We start from the raw sequence: 15852 nt of genomic DNA on the forward strand, positions 1-15852 counted from the left end.
TAAGCTCAACGGTTCATAACAATCAGTATCAAAAACGGACTCAGAAAGATAATAATATCGGATCAGATTCAAAATATCAATATGCAATACTGATCTAATAACTGCATAGAACGCAATTTCTGACATTTCAAAAATTCTGTCATATTCAATGTCGTTCTCAGCCACTGATCACGGTCTCACTGTGCTATAATCAATCAGTATACTATCCTCAGATATCACAGACTCTGAACAATCTGTTATAGTCAAGATTCATATCCGAACAATTCTGTATGCCACAATCTCAGTTCCCAGAATATTCAATACCATTTCAATTTTTCAGTTCAATCAATCATATGCTGCGAATATATCAAAATGTCATAGATAAACCGAGCATAAAATCATCAGAACACTTCCGAACACAGGATTTATCAACCCATAAACGGAACTGAAGTACTTTACAGAGAAACATATAATCAGATGTAACTCTAACTCTTCAGGCAATAAATCTTTCAAATGATATCTCAATTCCATCAGTATTAGTCTATAAGAAATTCTAAAATGAAACCAATACCTGGAATCGACTCAAGGCTGAAATCACTCTCCCTGATACAAAGCAAATCAGAAATTTCATCTGAAAAACTATAGCAACTCTCCTGCTACTGATAAATCAGTCCCTGGTATGCTCAACTTCAGTAATCAACTGAATACATAAGGAATTATTCCATTCCTTTCGATAATCATCGAATCATACACAATACAGATATCAAGGAATTCAAAATCTAGAATAATTACCGTCTATCATTCATTCCTTGGCCATTTCAGGTCTGAATCTTACCATCTCCTGGCAAGAATCTATACTAGCCTTGTACTTGTTCGAGATATCAATATCAATCACGCAGTCATCATCAGAAAATACAAGTACAATCTAGTCTAATTCAATCTCAGTCTCAACTTACTGCAATATACAATATATTACAGAATATCACTGATATCAAATTCTTTCCCCAAAAGGTAAAGAATCAATACTACAGTAAATACAGACCCAACATGTAAAGCATGTATCAATGCAACTCAGTCAAGGATAATCGTAGAGAATGCATTAGTATATACATCAATATATATGCAACATAATCATAAAAGATCAATACCTGTCACTGTATCATCAAGTGTATCCTGGGTCTGTTCCTCGATCCCTCCCACCAGAGGATTCTGCTCCCTGAAATCTTCGGGGGCCTCTCTGTGGACAAGCTTTAGCAAAATGTCCTTGCTGTTTACAGATATTGCACCTACCAGTCACTCCCCGGCATTGCTCCGTGGAATGTCTTCCACCGCAATTCCTGCAATAAACTCCAGTATAACTCGGGCTAGAACCACTGGAGCTAGATGAACCACTCAGTCCGCTCCCCAACTTCTTAAACGGTTTCTTTCGAGTTTTCAGCAAATCTTGCTTTCCACTCGTGCTGCCGCGATCAACCCGGAGAGAAGGTTGCTGTGTCTGGGGTTGCACCGCACACAACCTTTTTAGTTGTCTAATCAGACTCGTCTCCGCTCTTTTCGCTCTACTCAGGACATCAACAAAATGGTAAGGCCGCTGCATATTCATCAATGCAACTATCTCCGAGTTCAATCCTCTGATGAACTGAGCCGTTATAGCTTCATCATTCCCAGCTACATGAGGAGCAAAACGCAGTAGAGTAGAGAATTTATCAATATACCCTTCAATGTTCAGTTGACCTTGGCTCAAATTTTAAAATTCTACTTTCTTGTTCTCTCGGTACGATCCTGAGAAGAATCTTCGATAAAATTCAGCTTTAAAAACTTCCCATGTGATCACAGTACCACGTAGTTCTAATATTCCTTTGGTTGTAATCCACCAACTCCTGGCGGCCTCTTGTAACTGATGGGGCACCAGTTTAACTCTCTGTTCATCTGTACAGTCAAGTAAATCGAACAGTATTTCTATGTCATCAAGCCAGTTCTCACAGTCCTCAGACCTCTCGATACCCCTCAGAATCGGCGGCTGAAGTAACTGTAACTCTTTCAACTTTATTTCCATCTGAGTTTCTGATATATCTATCTGATCAGACGAAGTATTACCCCTTTCATAAACTCTTCTAGGAGGAATATCTGATAATCACAGATGTTAGTAGTAACAGGAGACAAATCCGTCTCAATCCCAATTCTGATCAGCTTACCTCTGATCAAGAATTGGTTCTGATCCAGTTTCAAATAATACATATTACCAAATCAACTCGGATATTCAGGTAACATGTAGCTTAATATTCAGTAAAAACATACTGAATTTTTAGTATATACAATGTAATTTCCACATTATATTCAATCATATGCCATATAAATCCAGGCAGTAAAACATAATATCATGCTAGCATACACAATGTAATTCCACATTACCATAAATCACATGCTAGCAATCACATGCAAGGAAAGAAAATTCATTCTACCCCGCTCATTAGTTTCTATCTCAGTGCTAAGGAACCTACAGTTCAAGGACCTAAGCTCTGATACCACCTGTTGTGGGGACCCGGACGCTAATTCATTCCTTAATTGTCTTTAGGAATATTTAATCATTTATAATAAACAGGGTCTAAATTTGTTTTTTCTAAAATACACAGTGGAAACATAATGTAATTAAATTCAAATTACATATTAAACATAAACATACAACTCCGATGTTATCTACAAGAATTCAACTAGGTTCAACTACATGTCAGTGCTGAATCCTAAGTTGCTTCTGAGCCCGGATCGCCACGCTATCTACTCCAGCCTCGTTCTTTTCTTGACCCCGATCCAATCCCACCTGTTGTCATGCACACATACAAACAAGACAACAGCCGGATAACTCCGGTGAGAATTATATTCTCAGTATAAATCATGTATACATGCAATCATATAAACAATATAATAGCATATAACAAACAATCATATCATATATCACAATCATGACATGAATCAATAACGAGAATAAATCATATTCTAAACATGTACCCTAATCAGGAATATAAATCAATATCAAGAATAACTACTATTCTAAGCATGTACCAATATCAGGAACATTCTCAATATCAAGAATAACTCATATTCTAAACATGTACCAATATCAGGAACAACAAGGAACATAATCAACATCAATATAATGGTCACTCAGACTCGTGACTCCACGTTTTTTAGACTAGACTCAGTCCTAAACCTAGGGATCCCGGTTCCCAGATGTGGTGTTCCTATATCGAATTCCGTAATAGAAGGAACAGTGATTCCATTACTCGATATAACCAAACATGGTGTTCCTATATCGAATTACGATATAACCAAATATGGTGTTCCTATATCGAATTTCGTAATAGAAGAAATTCTGATTCTATTTACTCGAAATAACCAAACATCCGGTATCCTGACCTAACCGTCATGGACTGTAGCTCCATTGCTAACATCCTATCTTGAGACATCGTGCAATGTGCCCGTGGCGATACCACCACTATCAGGCACTTCTGTCACAAGATTACTCGTCTAACACCTGTCATCTATAATTCAAGAGAACAAGTATATCAATCAACTCAATGCAAATATCAATGCAATAAAGTAAAGTATGTGATTTAGGGAAACTCGAGTCAAACCTCACTCGAGTTGTGCAATCCCAACTCAACATTAATTTATACCTTTATCTTCTCGCTCAGAAGAAGAAGAAGAATTCCCGACTCTATCTCGGTCCATTCTCAATCTGGTAATAACAATACAGAATAGATATAATATCAATATACAACTCAATTCAATACATGTTCTGATCAATATTCAAATCGAAATATACGCTGATCGATTATCAAATCAAGATACAATCTAATCCATATCGACAATATCACGATATAATCGAAATCACTACTGAATCTGATCAATATCAATTAACTGATGTTTCGACGGTATAACAATACAGTCTTGATAATCCCGTCAGTCCGAACATCACATATATAATACCAGAATTCGTAATCAGTATCAGTAGGAATCATAGTCTCAATGATGACATAAATCTGATATCAATTCTCAATCAAATCAACTCCGAAAATCATAAAATTACATAATCAATCTGTTTCTCAATCTGACTTCGATTCTATGATTTCTAACATAACAAGAACATCATATATGAATCTTATTCAATTCTGACAATAGTCTAATTTCAAAACATGTCAAAACGTAGCAAAACTTACGTCCAGATATAGCCTACGTTGATAGGAACACGGTACTGAGGTCGGATTTACAATCGAACGGGCGGATCTCGTAAAAAAATCGAAATTCTACGATTTGGAACCCTTTTCTCTTTCCTTGAGCTTCTCCCTCGATTCTTCCTTTTTATTCTGAAGAAGAATTGCTTTTGTATATATATATATACACCTTCACGCATGCAATGGCAAGTGGCACCCTTACATTCTGCATGACTGGCGCATATGCGCGCTCAGCCCCGCGCATATGCGCCAAAGGTTCGGCCCGACATTGTCTTCTCGCGCATATGCGCTGTCAATCCCGCGCATATGCGCCAAACCTCCTGCCCTTCACGCGCATGTGCGCCAAATTACCGTAATTATACTTAAATCTTTTCAGATTACGGTAATCAAATTCTCGGGCCTTACAACTCATGAAGTAAATCATCCAAAAATAAATTTTTCTATTTTAAGTAATTTATTTCTCAAAATACTAATAAAAAAATACTATATTTAATTAGTTTATTTAAATTTTCTAAAAATAAAATTGGTTGAGTGTTAAAAATTATCATTACAATAAAGTATTCCAATGGACATTAATGTTCTATTTAATAATCATAAATTTTTTATCCCAAATACATATTATTTCGAAATCACTTTAATTTTAAAGAATTATTGCTTTGTAGTTTTTTTCCAAAATCATATGTATATTGTATATCTTGATTTGTCTTCTTAAAAATTCAAATAAGATAGCACAAGAAAATTAAAAGAGATAGATTCAAAAGAATTTCAAATGGACATTAAATTATTTCGATACACATGTATATTACCCTCAATAATCAGAAATGTTTGACACTCAATGCATGCAATTCGGGATTGCCATAATTTGAAAGAGTTAATGTATGTTGTAATTCTGTCAAAAGCATCCAATGTATACTTTTTGTCCTTTGAGATGTCTTATTTGAATTTTAAATTATAAATAATGCAATATTGCATATTATATTAGAAGCCAATTTTATTAAAATTTATCTTATTAAATTTATCTATTCCAAAATTGAATTCTGAAATGGCTCTTCTTTTCAGCACCATATATGAGTTGAATCCTTTCAAAATGTAATGTTCGTTTAAATTTAGATTTGTTCGTTGTTTTGAAATACCTACATATTAAGTTTGAAATCTATCTTTCATGATCAAGAAATAAAAAATATTATTCTTCTATTTATACAAAATTTTAATTATTATTTATTACTGATGTGATAATTTTCTTTTATATAACAAAGTTCACGGATACATGATAGTATAATGTCTCGTAATGGAAATGATTAAACCAATTCTAAAGAAAGAAAACATCTTATTAGAAGACACCTTTTAAAATTTGTTGACATTATTTTGGAATACACAGAGTAAATGTTAATGAAATAACTTTTCTGATTTATACATAATCTACTTATTGTGGGGACCCGGACGCTAATTCGATTCTTAATCATCTTTGGGACTAATTAATCAATTATAATAAACATGGTATATTTTTTTTAACATACATTATTACATGCGGAACGTAATGGCATTCAGCTATTATACGTATCAGTATAAATTAAAGTACGAGTCCTGTACATCATACATTTTTTCAAACTAAAGTTTAACAATTAAACATCAAGTGTCCAAACCCTATTCCTAATCAAACTCCGTAGTCTCCACTCTAATCACGATCTCTCTTCATCTCCTGGACCCTGAATCTGTCCCACATGTTGTCATGCACACATACAAACAAGACAACAGCCGGATAACTCCGGTGAGAATTATATTCCCAGTATAAATCAACGAAACATGCATTTCATATAACAGATATAAAAGCATGAAGCATATATTCGTAACATGTACCGCAATCAGAAACATGAATCAATTTCAAACTATAAATCATACTCATGACTCCACATCTAAGAATAGACTCATTCCTAGTCTAGAGATCCCGGTTTCCAGACGTTGGCATTCCATATCGATCACCAGTAATAGAAGAAACTCCGATTCTATCCACATCGATATGGTATCGATCACCAGTAATAGAAGAAACTCCAAGTTCTATCCACATCGATAGCCAATCATCCGGTGACAGACTTTGGCACTATCTCCAATACACTATCTTGTGACATCGTGCAATGTGCCCGTGGCGATCCCACCATTATCAGGCACTTCTGTCACAAGATAACTCATCTAATACTCATATAATACATGCTTCCTACAATCAATAGAATAACATATAATAATCAAATCAATGCATACAATAACAATAAGTATGTGATTTAGGGAAACTCAAGTATATCCTACTTGAGTCGATCTCCCAATACCACATTGACTTATACATTTGTCTTCTCGATCTGACGAAGTCGAAGTCTCGAAGTCAAATCTATCCATATCAAATCTGGAATGATAATATCAAATAAACACAATATCATTATACAATCAATTCACGGCTTGATCTGATCACTAAACAAATCAAACATAATCTGATTAATGTCACGACAGAACGATACAATCATAATCAATACTGAATCTGATTAACACCAATCTACTGGTGCTTAGACGGAATGATAATACAGCCTTGATAACCCCGTCAATCTCAACATCACAGACATACTATCACGAGACATAATCAATATCAATACAACTCATAACACCAGCGATAACAGATCATAATCTCAAATCTGTACCATCTCTGTCATATCACTTCAGAAAATCATGACAATTATGTAATCAGGCCGTTCTTCGATCTGATTTCAGATATACGATGTCTACTATATCAGAAACACCATATATGATTCATATTCAATTCTGACAACATCATAATTTCAAACAATATCAAAACGTAACAAAACTTACGTCCTGTTATAGCTGTCGTCGCTAAGAACTCGGTACTATAATCGGATTCAAAAAATGACGGACAGATCTCCAAAATCTTCGATCATAAATCGAAATCCTCCCTCGGAGCCTTTTCTCGATTCTTTGCTGAAGAATCAGGGAAAGGAATTGTATATATATACACACACATTCATGCATGCAAGGCAAGTGGCTCAATATTCATACTGCACGTCTCGCGCATATGCATGACCACCATCGGCGCATATGCGCGAGACACAATGTCTCGGCGCGTGCATCTCGGCATCTCTCGCGCATATGCGCGCACCCACGCCGCGCATGTGCGCCAAAATTTCTGCCTACCCAACGCATGTGCGCCCGTCCACGTCGCGCATATGCGCCGAGTACTCCCCTGGGCTACTGGACACCTCGCGTATATGCGCACCCTAACGCCGCGCACATGCGCGGGGTCTTCTTCCAAAGCCGCACATGTGTGCGCACCAACTCGCGCATGTGCGCGCATGGCGTCACCTTCGCACATATTTCGCGCCTGTTCTCGTCTTTCCCGGTCTAATTCCTTCCGTACATAATCACATCAATTAATCAAGAAATTATTCCTGATTAATCACAGATTACAATAAATAAAATCTTGGGCATTACATTTCTCCCCCTCTAAGATATGATTTCGTCCTCGAAATCACAGGAAATTCAGTCCGCAATCATAGGTAGTCACATTAGATAGCAATTCTGTGACACCTCTGACCGGTTTTAATAAAATAGCAGCGGAATTTAAAATTTTTCTTTAAAATGGAAGAAAGATTCAAAATACATTTCATAAATAAACAAAAGTATACACATGATCAATAAAATGATACAACAAAAAGCAAAATATCATTCTTGTGATCATGTCCAAAATGCTTGCAAAATAATCTCCTTCCTTCCATCTTGGTATGCATATGACTCCGGCCCACCATCAACGTTCCGGCCCACCGCTCTTATTTGCATCACATGAAATAACTGAAATGAGTATAAAACTCAGCAAGTGGAACTCTTACATAACAATGTACGTATCATACTCTGAAAACATAGCTTTGAAATCAATAATTACCATCAACTCTTGGAACATGAATACATAGCAATATAACAATAAGATGGTATTTCTCTTTTCTCTGTTGGATTGATATCTATATAGTATCTCTGTCTCTGTACCTATATCCCATCGATATAAATCGATAACTCTGAGGGATATAAGCCTATGGTCGTTGATCAACTAATTACATGCAATCTCTAACTATGTATCTATCAATCCATAAATCATTTGAACTCTCTCTTTGGCATTTAAACAAACACTTTGCATACTCTTTCTTTTGCATTCCTTTTTTCACAATTGAGACATAAAAATGTCTCAAATATATATAACAAGTGTATCAATACATAATCATGAATCAAATGAAGGGAATAACACTTTAAAATCATTGAAACATCATACATATAATATCATGTGAGCACAAGGAATGAAATTCCACTTACAACCACTTGGAACACTAGTATCTAACCACTTGATAGCAATCCTACAACAATAAATCATAATTTGCACCATCAATAACCCAATAATCCAACAACAATACCATAAAAGTCATAAAACCAACACCATCCACAAACCCATATCATCTCTCATGCCAAAACCAAGAATAAATTACACCAAAAGCTTACCTTAGCTTCCTTGAACCCAAAATAACTTAGTTCTCTCAACAATAATCCAACCACAAACTTGAATCAAAGAAACAAAATGAAGGAATGAAGAAACCCTAGCTCCCCTAGAGAGAAAAATCGAGAATGAGGGGAAGGAAATGAGAGAAATGAGCCAACTCAACCACTTATAACACTTAAAACCGAAAAACACGCTTTTACTGTTCATGCACCGCTGGTGCGCTCCAACATACACCGCGGGTGCGCTATGCCTTCGGCATTCCAACCAAAAATCAGAAAATGTCGACTGCGGGTGCGCTGCAAAATGGATCCAATAATTAATTGATCCAATATTATATATCTTGATCCAATCACTAACCGCCACAATTATAAATTAAATTAACAAAGTATACAAACACTTTTGTCTACTTTCAAATTAATTTATTTATAATCGAATTTCTTGTAAATCAAAATTTACTATAAATAATTAAAGTCCAACTTCAATTATTTATTTTATGAGAAAATATATGCAACAATTGTAAATTTAAACTTAAGGGCCCAAAACTCATTTTTCACCAAAAAATACTTTGGCCCATTTAAATTTCACAAAATATGTTGACCATCTAATGGCCCAACAACTCAAGGCCCATGACACTAAAATTGTCCAAAACACTTTTGGAAACCCTAGTCGTCATCGCCGTCGCCGGAGCTCCGTCGCCAGATTCCGGTCAACAAATTTTTTTTTATTTTAAAAACTGAAACTTTCGGGCAGCCTTTGCTGCCCGAAATTCTCGGGCAGCCCGAGATTTCACGGGAAGAAACAAGCTGCCCGAAAATAATATTTTTTTTTGTTTTTGAAATTTTCGGCCTTGATGATTTTTATGCACAAAAACTCTCAAGCGGTTAGAAATCGATCTCAACATAATATTATGCAAATATTACACAAAAACCGTAACCTAAGCTCGGATACCACTTGAAAGCGGACCAGTTACGGTGGCCGGAAGCGCAACGGAAGTAAAAAATTTTTAAGTTTAAGCATGAAATTTCGGCCACCATGTTTATTGTGCAATATTTACAAAATAACACCATACATAGGATGTTAAGAGATTTACCTATCAATCTTAAAGATTGATGTTTGGCTCCAACTTTGTTGTAAACAACAAAGCTCTTCAAGGTGAGAAAAATCTACAAGCTCCTCCTCCTTTCCTTCAAAATCAAGCCCACCACTTGCAAGGTAAACCCCTTCTTGTTTTGCACTAGAAAAACAAGAAGATTTTTCAAGGAGAAGACTTTTATTCTCCAACAAAAATGAAGAACAAAAGGAGAGAAAAATTTGAGAGAATATTTTTTGAAAATTTCGGCCAAGGTGAATGAATGAGAGGGGGGAGAAATTTTCTTGGTTTTGTTAAAAGTTGTCTTGCATGCCATGCAATATTTTATTCAAAAGTATTCTCCAACCCTTGATCTCCCAAGCATGCAAACCCTAGTGGGCTTGCAACTTTTGCAAGGCCCATGGACTTTTTAATTGTCTCAAATATTTTGAGCCCAACTAGACTTTACTTGATTTTACTCAAGCCCACTAGTTAAATAATTATTTCCAATTGGGCTCTACAAGGCCCAATGTTATTTAATTAATCCAACACTTGAATTAATTTAATTATTTGGACTCTACTAGGCCCACTAGTGTTTAATTAATTCAACACTTGAATTAATTTAATCTAGTCCATAATAATGTTTATGAAAATCACAATTTTCAAATACATTATTCACTTGGCCAAATTTTAATCTAGGAACACTTCCATAAATTAAAATTTATATTTCTCTCATAGAAGTCATACTTATATTTTTCTTTACGCTTATAAACACATTTATAAGCCGTTCAACACATTGAACTATTTTACTTCTCATCGGGATTTACAAAGCTAGTACTTGTGTGGCCCTCAATGGTTCATTGATACAACTAGCCGTGGGTTCACATCTCCATGTGATTCGGACTAAACATGTCCTTATTCGAGCATACCCCAATTGCTCCATTCTTACTTATCAACTCCTTGATAATAAGAACGTCAGAACTCAAGTCTGATAGTACCCAACCAATCACGTTAAACGCCTAGCAGCATCGCTTACGTGATTCCCTAGGTATCACATGATAGTGCCTGCAAGAACCATTCAATTATGGTTAGCGTACAGTACCGTCCCTTCAACTCATATATCCCGATCGATTCGACAACTATTGGTTTATCGAGAGTTGTCAATGAATCGATACTATGTGTCATGTTGTGGTTGCATCGATGGTGTAATCTATGAAACCCCTTTCATAATTACCACCATACTCTGATCAGAGATTTCAACCCACACATACATGAAAAACACATAGGATATCCATACCCGTAGGTAAGCGGTGAATCCCCGGCTACAATGCATCGACTCCTATATGTTTCGCCGTAACACCTAACCTTGCCACCCGATGACCCCACAAGAGTCGGTAAACAAGTCAAAGTGAAACGCTAGCACATAGAGTCTCAATGTTGTCCCGGGTCATAAGGACTAATGGTGTACAACCATAAACTAGGACTTTTCCACTCGATAAGTGAGAACCACTTGGAAAGTCCTTTATAGAGGGTTGTTCAGTGCACTCTATCAGGAGCACCTATCTGCATGCTCGGACATCACAATGTCCCCTACCAATGAAACATGGTACTCACATCGCAGATACTAGTCTCTAACTCGAGCGGCCTATATCCTTCTTAGTGGCGGCTGAATCGACTAGGAACCGTTTAGAATATACAGTATTACAAATATGAGTTTCATGATACTCATCATATGAGCATCTCATATTCTTTCTACTATATGTATATTCAAGGACTTTATCTACGCAACTAGCATGGGTATAAAGATAAAGATGCGCCAAATTAATAAATTCAAATATTATTAAAATAAAAATCGTTTATACAAAGAGTTTCATCGTGAACAGTCGGCCAACACTTGGCTCGACGTGCACCTACTCTAACAACATCAGCATAACTCTTCTGTCTTGACTGCGCTGTCTTCATTCTCTCTCGAATAACAACAACAACATCAGCTGTCTGTTGGACCAACTCTTGACCCAACATCTTCCTCTCACCAATCTCGTCCCAATACAAGGGCGATCTACACTCTCTGCCATAAAGTGCTTCATACGGTACCATGCCAATCGTCGCTTGGTAGCTATTATTGTACGTGAACTCAACAAGAGGCAATTTGGAATCCCAGCCACCAGGATAATCAATAGTACAAGCTCTTAGCATATCCTCTAGAATCTGAATAACTCTCTCTGATTGACCATCACTCTGAGGGTGATATGCTGTACTGAATGCTAACCGTGAACCCATAGCTCTGTGCAAACTCTTTCAAAACTCTGAAGTGAATCTAGGGTCACGATCAGACACGATCGACACAGTAACACCATGAAGTCTAAAAATATTTGCTATGTACTCTTCGGTATACTGGTTCATGGAATACGTCGTCTTGACTGGGAGAAAATGCACTGACTTGGTCAACCGATCAACAATAACCCAAATAGAGTTAAAACCTTTCTGCGTTCTGGGAAGACCAGTCAAGAAATCCATCGTAATATGCTCTCATTTCCATTGAGGAATCGGCAATGATAACAATGTCCCAGCAGGTCTCTGGTGCTCGATCTTCACCTGCTGACAAGTTAGGCACTAAGAAATAAACATGGCTATATCTTTCTTCAAACCTGGCCACCAGTAGAGTCTACGAAGATCCTGATACATCTTGGTGCTGCCTGGATGTATCGAATATGGCGCTGTATGTGCCTCTGTCAAGACTTCTCGCCGAATATCATCACCAGCAGGAATACATATACGGCCTCTGAATGTCATCAAACCATCTCCATTCAATCCAAACTCTGAATTACCTCTCTCATCTGCTCTAGCTCTCATCTCTATCAACTGAACATCGATGGCCTGCTCTCTACGGATCCTGTCCGTCAATGTAGCACGAATGACCAATGCTGAAAAACGAGCAAAGGTCCCTGGAACCACCAAAGCTATCTCCTCTCTCTGCAAGTCTAACAACAACGGATGCTGAATCATCGAACTCAAAGAAGAACTCGAATTACGGCTCAAAGCATCCCTGGGTGGATCTCATCATAGTCTTTTACAAGCTCTAACCACCATCTCTATCGCATATTGAGTTCTTTCTGGGAAAACAAATACTTCAAACTCTTGTGGTCGGTGAAAATTTCACACTTTTCGCCATATAAATAATGTCTCCAGTTTTTCAGGGCGAAAACCACAGCTGCCAGCTTCAAATCGTGCGTAGGATAATTCTTCTCATAGTCCTTCAACTGGCTAGAAGCATAGGCTATGACTTTACCACGTTGCATCAGCACTGCACCAAGACCCTTCTTCGACGCATCAGTATAAACAACAAAATCATCTGAACCACTGGGAAAAGCAAGTACCGGAGCTGTCATCAACTTATCTTTCAACTTTTGAAATCCACTTTGGCAATCATTGGACCACTCGAACTTCACAGTCTTCCTCGTCAGATTGGTTAGCGGTAGGGCAATCTTGGAAAACCTGAAATGAAACGACGATAATAACCCGCCAAACCAAGAAATCTGCGTACCTTTGATACAGTGGTAGGGATAGGCCATTTCTGAATCGCCTCAATTTTCGTTGGATCAACAGCTATACCATCCTTCGAGACAACATGGCCTAAGAAAGAAATCTGCTCCAACCAGAACTCATATTTCTTCAACTTAGCATACAACCTCTTCTCTCTCAACAACTGAAGAACAAATTTGAGATGCTCTGAATGAAGCTCTCTGGTCTTGGAATAGATCAAAATGTCGTCGATGAAAACAATGACGAAACAATCCAAATATGGCTTGAACACCCGGTTCATAAGATCCATAAAGACTGAAGGAGCATTGGTCAGACCAAAAGACATCACAAGAAATTCATAATGACCGTACCTGGTCCGAAACGCCGTCTTAGGGATATCAGACTCCCTAACCTTCAACTGATAGTAGCCAGATCGTAGATCAATCTTCGAAAACACTGTAGCCCCATGCAGCTGATCAAACAAATCATCTATCCGTGGCAACGAATATTTATTCTTGACAGTCACTTTGTTGATCTCTCTGTAATCAATGCAAAGACGTAAAGACCCATCATTCTTCTTGACGAAAAGAACCGAAGCTCCCCAAGGCGAAAAACTTGGTCGAATAAAACCTTTATCCAAAAGATCCTGCAACTGCGTCTTCAGCTCTTTCATCTCTGTAGGGGCCATTCTATACGGAGCCTTAGAAATAGGAACCGTACCCGGAACTAGATCAATCACAAACTCCACATCTCTGTCCGGTGCCAAACCTGACACATCATCCTCAAAAACATCAGGGAACTCTCTCACAACATCAATATCATCAATATTCAATTTAACCATTCTATCCACACCAACAATTGAAGCCAGAAACCCATCACAACCTCTAAACAGCAACTTCTTAGCCTCAAGACATGAAATAAAAGGAAGGACCAGCGAAGTACCTGCACTGGCGAGCATACCTTCCTTATTGCTATCATCTGCAAATTTCACCGTCTTAGCAACACAATCAATCACTGCACGATAGGTTGATAGCCAATCCATGCCAAGTATAATATCAAATGCGACCATTGGAATAACAATCAAATCAGCATAAACCACTCGCTCATCAATTAGAACAGAGCACGCATACACAATAGATTTTGGGCACAACACATCCGCCGAAGGCAATACAACATTAAACTGGAGGGGAATAACAGAAGGAACTATACCAAAAGATCTCAAAAATAGTCCAGACATAAAAGAATGAGTATCACCTGTATCAATCAATGTCGTAGCTACTCTGTGAAATTAAAATAGTGCTAGAGATCACAGAAGAATCATGGTTTATACCTTCCTTCGTCATGGTAAAGATGCGACCATGCACCTTCTCTTTACTCGCTCCTCCTGGACAGTCTTTGGCAATATGGCCTGCAGTGCCACATCGATAGCAAGTACGAGTACCGAATCTGCACTCTCCCCGATGATGTCTACTGCACTTGGGATACAAAGGCTTCTCGGGGTCAAATGGAACTGCAGGTGGTTTAGGAATCGACTCTAACTTGCCTTTCCCCTTGAAACGATCCTTTCCTCTTTGATTCGAACCCTGGACTCTCTGAGCAATGGCCTGCTGTCTCGCTTGTTTTTCCCTGGCAATGTCTTTCTCATCTTGTTTAGCTAACAAAGCCTTAGACACAATCTCTTTGAATGTCACAGCCTTCGACATGTTGATATCAGCACCTTTGTCTTTGTCATTGGAAGCAATGTACGGGGCAAACAGACAGCCCTCCTTGAACTTCAGAATATACTCATCAACATTCATACCTCCTTGTCGAAGCTCCAAGAACTCAGTCACCTTCCTAGCTCGAAGTGCGTCTGGGAAGTACTTTTCATAGAAAAGATCAGTGAACTCTTTCCATTTCAATGTCGGAACATCAACACCAACCTTAGTAGCATTTCACCAAATGCGTGCAGCTTTGACTAACATGAACACTGCACAACTGATTCTGTCTTTGTCTTCGTAGTTGAGATGATCGAAAATAGCCTCAAGTGCCTTGATCCATTCTACGGCCACCAACGGATCGGTGCTTCCTGCAAATTCAGGCGGATCCATCATCTTGAAAGCAGTAAAGATCCCATCGGTTCCCACTGCCTGAGCCACTTGGCCTCTACCCTGTCCTCTACCTTGGCCTGTACTTTGCAAACGTATCAACTGTTGGATCTGCTCACTATGGACCTTGGCTTGCTCTTTCAACAACTTGACGAACTCATCGACAACTCTTGAGGAAAAACTATCCTCACCCTCTACGGCTTTCCTCTTAGGAGGCATAACTCCTACAATGTGCTCACTCAATACAAATCAATAGATAACAATGAATAGATGTAGAAGAAGACATACCCGGACTGTTGAAAATAGACGAAGTCATATGCATTGGTCCGAAGAACGGTGCTCTGATACCACTAAATGTGACACCTCTGACCGGTTTTAATAAAATAGCAGCGGAAATTAAAATTTTTCTTTAAAATGGAAGAA

Source organism: Primulina eburnea, chromosome 13, assembly GCF_022965805.1.
Source record: "Primulina eburnea isolate SZY01 chromosome 13, ASM2296580v1, whole genome shotgun sequence".
NCBI classification, from domain to species: Eukaryota; Viridiplantae; Streptophyta; class Magnoliopsida; order Lamiales; family Gesneriaceae; genus Primulina; species Primulina eburnea.